The sequence below is a fragment of the Orycteropus afer genome, unplaced genomic scaffold (assembly GCF_000298275.1).
Source record: "Orycteropus afer afer isolate SDZICR_OR568_19922 unplaced genomic scaffold, OryAfe1.0 scaffold00028, whole genome shotgun sequence".
Taxonomy (NCBI): domain Eukaryota; kingdom Metazoa; phylum Chordata; class Mammalia; order Tubulidentata; family Orycteropodidae; genus Orycteropus; species Orycteropus afer.
In genome coordinates, this window is record NW_006921615.1 from 17,054,090 (window position 1) to 17,064,867 (window position 10,778).

General features: G+C 39.5%; 1 pseudogene; it reads left to right on the forward strand.

Moving 5' to 3' along the window:
* The first annotated feature begins 1,386 nt into the window (after window positions 1–1,386).
* Window positions 1,387–2,112, forward strand: LOC122149509 (annotated as a pseudogene).
* The last annotated feature ends 8,666 nt before the right edge of the window (window positions 2,113–10,778 follow it).

Genomic DNA, 10,778 nt, shown 5'->3' on the forward strand with positions numbered 1-10,778 from the left:
AGCTGCACTTTGTGGGTTAGCAGTTTACTGCTCCTTATTCACTGTTTTTGTTCAGTCTCTTTCTCTTGTTGGTATTTGATCTACTTCTTTATCCTTTCCTTGGAAACTCTGGGATCCAGGATTATCATCCACAGCTGTTTCCCTTGTTTTTTTAAGTCTTTGTTGTAGAGAGTCTTCTTGTGTATCTGCCTAGTCAGCCATCTTGGACCCAGAATTTTAGCCTGAGTCTTTGAAAGGAAATACTTTATGTATTCCCTTTCAAAGAAGATATGTGTTAAGTACCTATCACGTGCAAGACACTATCCTACAACTGTAGACACAGCAACAGAGAACAATAAACAAACGAAACAAAACAAAACAAAAGACTAAGCAAATGCAGGCACAGTCTAATACCTCAGTCTATCATCCCAGTTTGAGAATACACTGAAGACCACAGAGAGGTAGTATCTTAGATGGCTAGAAAAAGTCACTAGGATTGTGCCTAGGGCTATACAGACTCAGCTGTTGACAATTCTGAGGCTTTTGCCTTACATTTTTCCTTAAGCTAGTTCCCATCTCAGACAGAAAAAAAAGATCATTTGCTCTATTTCTGTGTCCCTGTCAAATCTTACATTTCCTGCAAATGGTTAAGGGCTCAACTATTAACTGAAAGGTTGATAGTCCAAACCCACCCAGAGGCACCTTGAAAGATCATCTCGTGATCTGCTTCTGACAGGTCACAGCCTTGAAATCCTTTGAAGGAGTTCTATTCTGCATGTCTGGGGTCACCATGAGTTGTAATTGACCAGAAGGCAACTAATTTGATTTTCGGTTTTTGATCAAATCTTGCCCTTGCTCAAAGGAAAATGGAAAGCTTTTCTTTTTATCATACACTGGGTCCCAGATTAGATACTATATCAAGACCCACTTTTACCAGCTAGTTTGAACCATATGAAATTGCCAGATTTGACCATTTTTTTAATCTATAAAAATAGTGATTTCAAGTGGTTAAACCTAAATAGTTAAACCAAAAAACCCAAATCCACTACCGGTGAGTCAATTCCAACTTACGGGGATCCTAGAGGACAGGGTAGAACTGTCCCATATGGTTTCCAAAGCTGTAAGTCTTTACAAAAACAGAGTACCTCATCTATCTCTCATGGAGTGGCTAGTGGGTTCGAACTTCTGACCTACAGATATATTTATTTTACATGTTTGTTTATCCATTTGGTTTTCCTACTCAACTCTGACATCCTTGGAAGCAATAAATAAACAACACTTCACCAATACTAGATGAACCCCTAATCCTCAGTACAGAACAGGACTACTCAAGAAATAATTGACAGGTCACATTGCAGACACTGCCACCCAGATTCACTGAACCATCCAGTCCTGTTTCACTCAGTCATGGTAAACCCCACCATGTACTTCAACATCCATGTCCACAGCAAGCCCCTGGGCTGTGTCTTTTTAGAGCTGTTTGTGGATAAATTTCCAGAAAGCAGAAAACTTCTGTGTTCTGGGCACTGGGGAGAAAGGATTCGATTATTCCTGGGTTTATGTGCCAGTGTGGTGACTTCACTCACCATAATGACCTTAGTGGTAAATTCATCTATGAGTAGAAATTTGATGATGTGAACTTCTTCCTGAAGCATGTGGTTTCTGCCATCTTGTCCATGTTGAATGCTAGACCCCATACAAATGGTTTCCAGGTTTTTATCTGCATTGCTGGGAACCTTGGTGGCATCGTGCCTAAGGCATGTGACTGCTAACCAGAAGGTGGCAGTTTAAACTCACCAGCCACTCCTCAGAAGGAAAGTTGGGCAATCTACTTCCATAGTGATACTGCTTCAGAAACCCAAGGAGACGTCGCTATGAGTTGGATTCGACTTGATGGCAGTGTTTGGTTTGGTTTGGTATCTGCATTGCTGAAACAGAATGATTGAATAACAGGCTTGTGATCTTTGACAAGGTGAAATAAGGCATGACATTGTGGAATCTATGGGACATGTTGGTCCAAGAATAGCAAAACCAGCAAGAATATCACCATTACTGACTGTGGACAACCCTAATAAATTTGATCTATATTTCATGTTTTATCTTAACCACCAGACCATTCCTTCTGTAGCTTAGGAGATCCCCCTTCTATCCACATTATACTTGCAATATCATAATCATTGTACTCTCACTGTAGTTCTTTGGGTTTGATATTTTCCTTTTTTCCCTCTAGCTGGATTGCAGAGTTAAATTTATGATTATGAAATAACAATTCAAAAAAAGAAAACCAAACTCACTGCTGTCAAAATAACAACCAAACAAAAAAGAAAGAATTGATAATGGGAGCATAATTTCATTTTTATTTTGAAGTAGATGATGCAACTAAAATACAGGTAAATGATGCAGAGTCAATTCAATTCATTCATTCAGTTACTTAGTCAATGCAAGTCATGTTAACTGCTACACCAAAAATCTTAAAATCTCAGTGGCATACTTCAATATATGTTTGTTTTGTTTGTTTGTTTTTGTATTTTGTTCATTGCTAATGTCACAGTCTGATACAGGTAAGACATTTCTCTCGGGTGGTTTTCTTCCAAATAGTGATTCAGGAATATATTTTTCTTCCATCTTATAATGCCACGATCTTCAACTCATGGTCTCCAGGATCTCCATGGAGATTTCATGGCATACATCACTTCTGCCCATATTCCATTGCCAAGCAACTGTCCCCAAACTAACCACAAGAAAAACTCAGAAATGTGTGTAACCAGGAAGAGGAAGCATGGTCAGTGTGTTTAGCCAGATTCAGACACATTCAAAAAACATTGATAATCACTATGGAGGTCCTGCCCTCAAAGAATTCACTACTAAAATTTTGAACAAGTACTTAAGGTAGAAGAGGAAAATGTTAAAATAGAAATGAATATAAATTATTTTATAATCTCCATCCAAGAGTTCCCTACTAACTTCCCACTAAGTGGCTCTCTCTCCACATCTATGGCTCACAAAGACCAAACCTTATCCATTCTCTTTACATTGCACCTTCATTCCATTACCTACCTCCAAGAAGCTTCCACAGTCAGATAATTTTGGACACTCACGTTTGAACTCAATTATGTTTCAGTTGTTCCTCACTCATGAACCCAGTCACCACTCCATCTTTCCTCCTCTTAACCAACTGAAGAAGAGAATATCTTTTATTGATTATATGCTTGCTCACGACAGGCAGATTCACCATGAAACTTATGGAGCTTTAACTTCCAGACCTCTCATTTACAAAGGCCCCTTTCTAGGCCCAGAATCTAATTTTCAGTTCATAACCTTTTGTCTTTTTCTCAAAGAGGACTACCCTAATTTTATAAACTTCAGGTCCCACAAATATGGATCCTCCTTTGTTGGCCACTGGACAGTATCACCAAATTATACCTAATTTATTGTTTCCTCTCTCTCTCTAGGGATTTCTCTTGTACTTTTGTTGTCTCCTCCATGGAATTCCACAACCCAGTCTTCTGCAAATCAACAGATTTATGTTTTCCCCAGGTAGACCCCATTCTGTTCCTTCCTTCCTCCTCCTTATACACACTTCTAACCTCTTTGTTTATCCCTCTGTACCAGGACTTGATCTTCCAGGCTGTCTGTAACACTTGCCAATTTAGTATTCCTGGCAGAATTCATGTGCAGCCTGTTGATTGCTTCTTCGAACTCATTGATAGAGATTTTTAATAAACTCAGTCCTCACAGTAACCCCTGAGGCATTCTGCTAAACACCTTCCTGCAGCTAGATCTGCTGCCATTTCTTTATCGGTTCCATTACCCTTGGCTTACAGTTTTGGAGCCAGTTTTCAATCTGCAACACAGTTCTCCTATTCCAGCCAATTTGAACTTAGTTTGCAAGTAAAATTTCGTGGGACATTTTTATCAAGTGCTTTAGTAAAGTTTAAATAGATAACATCTGCTGTGCTCCCCTTAACCATTCATTTGGGTGGATTGTGTTTGTGTATGTGTGCGTATGCATTTCTGTTAAAGAAGCAAGCTATTAAGTTTGTCTGGCACAATAGGTCCCTAGCAAACCCGTTGGTCCCAGGTTTCATTATTTTCTGATTTGATGCTAGTTTATTTTAAGGCTTGTTTTCCCTCCTAATACTTGTCTTATACTATAAATAATTATTTTAGCTAAGTAAAGAAGTTGAGCTTATAGGATTGTATTTTACAATTTGCCTTTTCCTTCATTGAGGATCTCAGGGGTGTGCTCTCTGTTCCCAGCTGCTTCTAATCAAAGCTAATTCTCTCCCAAAGCATTTACCCTGCTTCACGTGCTGACACCAATCTCCCCATTAAACAAGATGACTCAGGATGCTTGGGAAGCCGACTGTCATTTCCCTAACTTTCCCACAGCTCACTGCTCCCTCCCTGTGGTAAATGTACCTGTTTTACATGCAATCCACAGTCTTCCTTGCCCACCTCTCTTCATATCCTGTATGTCAGTGTTTCCTGGAGTAAGATTGTCCTCAACCCACCCATCTCCAATCCCCTGGAAGGAAATTAAGAGACGGGGTTATATCATGCAACAGTCCTCAGGCCCTTGAGATGCTGCTGCCAATAAGAGTTTGAACTAGCCCAGAGGCTTTATGGAGCAGGGGCGTGTGGAGAGGAGTGTGAACTGAGGGAGGAAAAGAAAGAGAATGGAAGCTAAAAAGAATATTTCAAACTTTAGTAGTCACTTATGGAAGTCAGAAGGAGAAAAATTGCAAAAATAAAGATTGCATAAAGGTGAATATGTAAAGGTCAATAGCTTCAGAGAAATGAAGACTGCTAAGAAGTCATTGATGATGGCAAGAAATTTCTTCAAATGCCAAATGAAAAAAAAAAAATAAGGAATTAAAGTCTCTGAATTGAAAGATGGAGGCACTCCTGAACATAGAAAGTTTGTAAGCCTCTTTCTTTCAACTAATCCTGAGCTCTGAGATTACAATGGACAGTGGGGACCCTGATTATCACAGAGGAATGAGATCTAAGAGGTTGAAGAAGATATTGCTACCACTCCCAGGTTAACCTCCTATATTTCCTTCACATGGAAGAAGTAAGGGGACCATGGAGGTAACAAGTTCGAGTTAAGCAATATTTTCAATTCCTAGAATTGCAGGGTTCATTGCCTGATCCAATTGTGACACTTGAATTAGGACATCCTGCCCTTCAGAATTGGGCCAGAAAATGAACCTTGTGAACCAGGAATCATATCAATCCTGGTTTCTAAATTCTGTCATCTAAAATCATGGGAGAGACTGTCATTACTCAGACCATCTGTTTCTCACTGCTAGTTGTTACTAGAAAGAATAAGCCTAAAATAATTCTGTGAGTATCTAAGGAAAAATTTCATAATCTATTGCATGGTTTGCTATCTGAACTTCCATTCTTTTTTTCTGGCTAAATGTTAGAAAGAGCATTATGAAATTTTATGTTACAGACTAATAATATTAAGGTCATTAAAGTTTACTAATTCTTTATCAGGTAAATACAAAATGAATGTGAGGGTAGTTTGAGCCTCTTCACCACTCAAATACTATTAAATGGCTTATTCAGCATGTATTTATTAAGTTGTATGTTACTTCTCAGGCATTGCACTAGACTTTAGCAAAGTTTCCTTCAACCTGTCATTTGCCTTAAATTTAAAACGAGTAAACCACACAAAATAAAGACTACATGAGTATCTGAAGAACTTGTTTGTTTAAAATGTCATCTACATGAAACCAAATGGTCAACAAATCACTTTAAATTAAAGATGAGAATTTAAGGGGGCAAGCAAAGTAGGTTAATGGAAATGAAGCAACCAGAATGGAAATATTGATAATGTTTACCCTTTGTGAAAAATGTAACCAATGTCACTGAACAATTAGTGTAGAAATTTGAATGGGACCCTAAGTTGCTACATAAAACTTCACTGACCTTTTGATTACCATGTAAGCGAGTTAACTGTTTGCACCACCAATTCCTTGAATTAGCTCTCTAGTATTTTTTTTTTCCACTCAGCCTCTTTTTGCTGTCCTGACCAGCCACCTCCCAACCCTACCATAAGCTTCCTGATGAGAAAGTGAAAATTAATTCAGACCAAAAAGGTTAAAATCTGTCCGGCCATTCATCAGACTAGAATAATAGACACAGATAAAGTCAGCTCGAAATTTAACAGGAAACGATACTCTCAGCGATGTACTGCAACTCTAAGGCGTTATAACAACCCCTTCGAGTGACTACTGCTTCTTCACTTGCTGAGAAAGTTTGTTCTCTGATATCATCAATTATCTGAACCTTTGCTGTTACAATTTTATCAGGAAGAATGAAATCTCCTACTTTTGCCTAAAGTATCTAGTCACTCTTTGACACAGAGAAACAATCTCAATTTACAACAGAGGTGCAGAACTTCAGATATGGGGTTTCTGGGCACAACATTCCACATCTATCGTAACTTTATCATTTCCCAAAAACAGGACTCTGGGTCCCCTTTTTAGTCCAGACCTGAAATTGACCCCTTTACAGTACCCAGTTTTGCTTTGAGACCATGAAAACACTGCCTCATTCATCTAAATGCCATCTTTCTCCAGAATCCTGTAATAACTCTATTATTTTCTTTGTTTGGTGAGATACCTGCCAGTTCCCTTAGTCTATGGTTTCCCTTACTGAATTGGGCCAATAAACTTGAATGTGTCAGGCTACAATGTTGTTCCGGGGGTCTTAAGCTAATTGGAATAGGACAATGAGTACCTAATATTAGCCAGCCCATCATATTGCTTTTTTATTGTTAATACATTACAATCAACACTTTTACTTTACAGTCAATATTATGTAAATTTGGAAATAATTACCCTAGACCAGGGCTTAGCAAACTCTTTGTGACAGGACAGATAATAAATATTTGAAGCTTGAGCACAACTAGTTAACTCTGTTGTTTTACGTCAGAAGTAATCATAAACAATATGTAAATGAATGAGTGTAGCTGTATTCCAATAAACCTTTATTTATCAAAACCGGCAGGGGCTATAGTTTGCTAAGGTCTGTCCCAGACCATCATGATAAAATAGAGTCATAGTTCAAGTTTGCTAATTGTCCTCTCGACTACTGATACACGTCCACAATACTTGAGTGGCTAGATAAAGACGTTTGAGTGTCCCCCGAAAAAGACATATTCCTTATTATTGGTGAAGCTGAAGGATGATAAGAGCTAACCAGTGTCTGGTACCAACACCATGCTTGGTACTTTACACAAAATGGTAAATCCTCACAGCACTGTCAAATAGGCATTCTCATCCTCATTTTATATTTAGGGAAATCTGAGTCCAAAGTAATTATATATCTTCCCCAGGGTCATAAAACTGTCTAATGATGGCATCAAGATCCAAAACCAAGTCCACCTTACTTCCAAGCTGGTCTTTCTTAAACACATCCTTGAAGAATTGAAGCAAGCCCCATTTCTTTTGTGCATTTATCTCTTTCTACTCATCTTCTTTAGCAGAACCAGACATCATATTCCTCTGTGTGCAATTGACCAGAGACTTCTATGAGACTTTTAGAAAAAGAGAAATTTTATTATGAGCCAACTTCCTGCTTAAAGAGCCTCCTGACAGCATCTTTTGAAAGATGTTTCAAAAAGAGCTGGAACACATTGGCTTAGTTTCATAGTGCTGCTATAACAGAAATACCACAAGTGGCTGGCCTTAAGAAACAGAAATCTATTTTCTCATAGTTTAGGAGGCTAGAAGTTCAAAATTAGGCACAGGCTATAGGAGAAGGCTCTCTCTCTCCTCCCTCCTCCCCACCCCACCCCACCCCCACCCCTGGTCAGCTCTGGAGGAAAGTCCTTATCTCATTCAGAATCAATCAACAGCAATGGATTTTGTTTTGGGTCCTCTGTTTCTTGCCAAATGAGCCCTGGTGGTGCAGTCATTAAATACTCAGCTGTTAACCAAAAGGTTGGCAGTTCAAATCTACCAGCTGCTCCTTGAGATACTCCATGAGAGTGTGCTTCTGTAAAGAGTACAGCCTTGGACCACTGTCAACCATTCACAGGAGAGTCAGTGCAGGAAATGCTGGATAGGGGGGAGAACAATGTGGAACAAAACTCAAAACTATGAAAAAAAAAAAAAAAAAGTTTACTGATCTGATAGAGCCTGGTGAGACCCCCGAGACTGTGGCTCCTAGTTAGTTACCCTTCAGCTCTGGAACTGAAGTTACTCCTGTGACTTCCAGCCAAACAATAGACAGACATATGGGGTGAACATTGACAGCAGGTGGATGCACTCCTTGGAGCCATCAATCATGGCAGAACAGAAGGGCAGTGTTCGCACAGGGAGATAGTTGGGAGTGCAAAGTGCATGTGAGGGAAGGACACAGGAAAGAGGTAACCACAGGGAGGAAGTGGGAAGAAAGCTGTGAGGAATTGAAGTTAATCTCATGAGGCAAAATGTGTATTAACTGCAGTATGGAAAATGAATTTGCTCTGTAAACTTTCACCCAAATCCCAATAAAAATTGAAGGAACAGAAAAAAAACTATAGGGTCATTCTACTCTGTAACACATGGGGTCACCGTGAATTAACTTGGGAAAAAATGAAAAAAGATTACAGCCTTGGAAACCCTATGGGACAGTTCTACTCTGTCCTATAGGGTTGCCATGAATTGGAATGGACTTGATGGCAGCAGGTGTTTTTCTTTGTTTTTGTTCTTTGGCTCTTTGCCGATCTTCATGTACATGGCATCTGTTTTCCACCATCTATGCTTTCTTGCTTCTGTGTCTAATATGGTCTTTTTATGTCTCAAAAGTGATTGGTTTAAAACACACCCTACACTGATATGATCTCATTAACATAACAAAGAAAACCCTATTCCCAGATGGGATTACATCCACATGTATAGGGTTTAGGATTCCAGTGCATGTTTTTAAAGGAAAAAATTCAATCTTTAAAACCCATTAAAAATGAAACTTCCAAACAGGTCAACAAAAACATAGCAACTGAGCCAGCCAATGGGAAATAAGCAACAACCACCCCAGCTAATCAACAAAACACAAAGGTAGAAGAGATCTCACAAGTTAGTATATCATCCAGGAGATTCAGATGCAGCTCTTCTGGATGAAGAACCCACTGCCATCACTCCAGCAGAGTGGCTGGTGGGCTTAAACTGTGAAACTTATGGTTAGCAGCCAAATGCTAACAAAAATCCTTGAACTGACCTGTCTCTTCAGAAAGTTCCATACAATACAATATACAATATCTTAGAGTCCCTGGGTGCTGCAAATGGTTAACGTACTTGGCTGCTAACACAAAACTTGAAGTGTGAGTCCACCCAGAGGTGCCTCAGAAGAAATGGCAAGTGACCTACTTACAAAAACTCAGCCATGGTTCACCATGAGTCAGAATCAACTGTTGTAATGGCAATTGTTTTTTGTTTTTGGTATTTTAATATAATTGAGGAAACAACTCCATCACCCTTTTACTCACTTTTGAGACCTGAGTAGAAAAGCTATTTGGCAGAAGCATGGCAAGTTTTTCCCTTCAACTTCTCAGACAGCAAAACTTGAACCAATTTCTGGACTAGAACAGGCTGTATTGTTTTGCCTCCTGTAGGATATACTTGCCTCACCCTTACCAACAAACAATTAATAGCCTGTCTTTGTGAACTCCAAGGATGACTTAAATACCCATTTCAGGAAATGCTAAGAACCTAGCTACTTTCAAAAAAACACACTGGTAGTAATTACCATCCTATCACTATACATCTTAATGCCATTTTACTGCCTTTGTTGGGGAGAGAGTAAGAAAGCCCAGCTGGAGAGGGAGGGAAACTGAGTTTCAGATTGCGGTTCACTGAAGTTTGGGAACAAGTGCCACAGTGTGATACAAATACCAAGCATGAGTGTAAAATAGGACAACCAGTGTTTGAAGGTAGACTGTCTTTAGATTAAGCACTCAGGGAACACTTTATGTCAGACAAACCTCATCATGGCCAATTTCATAAGCCATTTCTTATTATATCTTTGTACAGAAAATCACCATCGTTATCCACTCCATCCAGACAAAGGAACTGCAGCACTGCCAAGAGGGTGCAAAAGCTGAGGTTGCCACAGAATTCCCAGTGCAATGTTAAGTGTTCAGCTGCTAACAGAAAGGTTGATGGCTCAAATGCACCCAGCAACTGCACAGGAGAAAGACTGGTGATTAAAAATTAACCAAAAAATCAAACCCTTTGCCTTAGAGTTGATTTTACCTCATAGCGACCCTGTGAGACAGAGTAAAACTGCTCTGTAGGGTTTCTAAGGCTGTAAATCTTTACAGAAGCAGACTGCCTCATCTTTCTCCCATGGAGCAGCTGGTGGGTTCAAACTACTGACCTTTTGGTTAGCAGTCAAGCACTTAACCACTGTACAACCAGGGCTCCTTTCTGTAAAGGTTACAGCTAAGAAAACCCTATGGAGTTGTTCTACTCTGTCACATGGGGTCACTATGAGTTGGAATTGACTCACCAGCCCTAACAACAACAGATCAGAATTTAAAATCTCATATCTGGGCTATTAGGCTTTGTTGCCCAGGGAATTCCTGTGTTGGAGGTTCAAGGCTACCCAGAGGTACCTTTGAAGAAAGTCCTAGTGATTGACTTCTGAAAATCAGCCATTGAAAACCCAGTGGAGTACAGTTCTACTCTGACACACATAAGGTCACCATGAGTTGGAATTGACTCAATGGCAACTGGTTTGGTTTGTTTTCTGAATAATTCTTTTGGCTTTCAGGAGACGTTCTGGCAGAAGAACATCTTGAT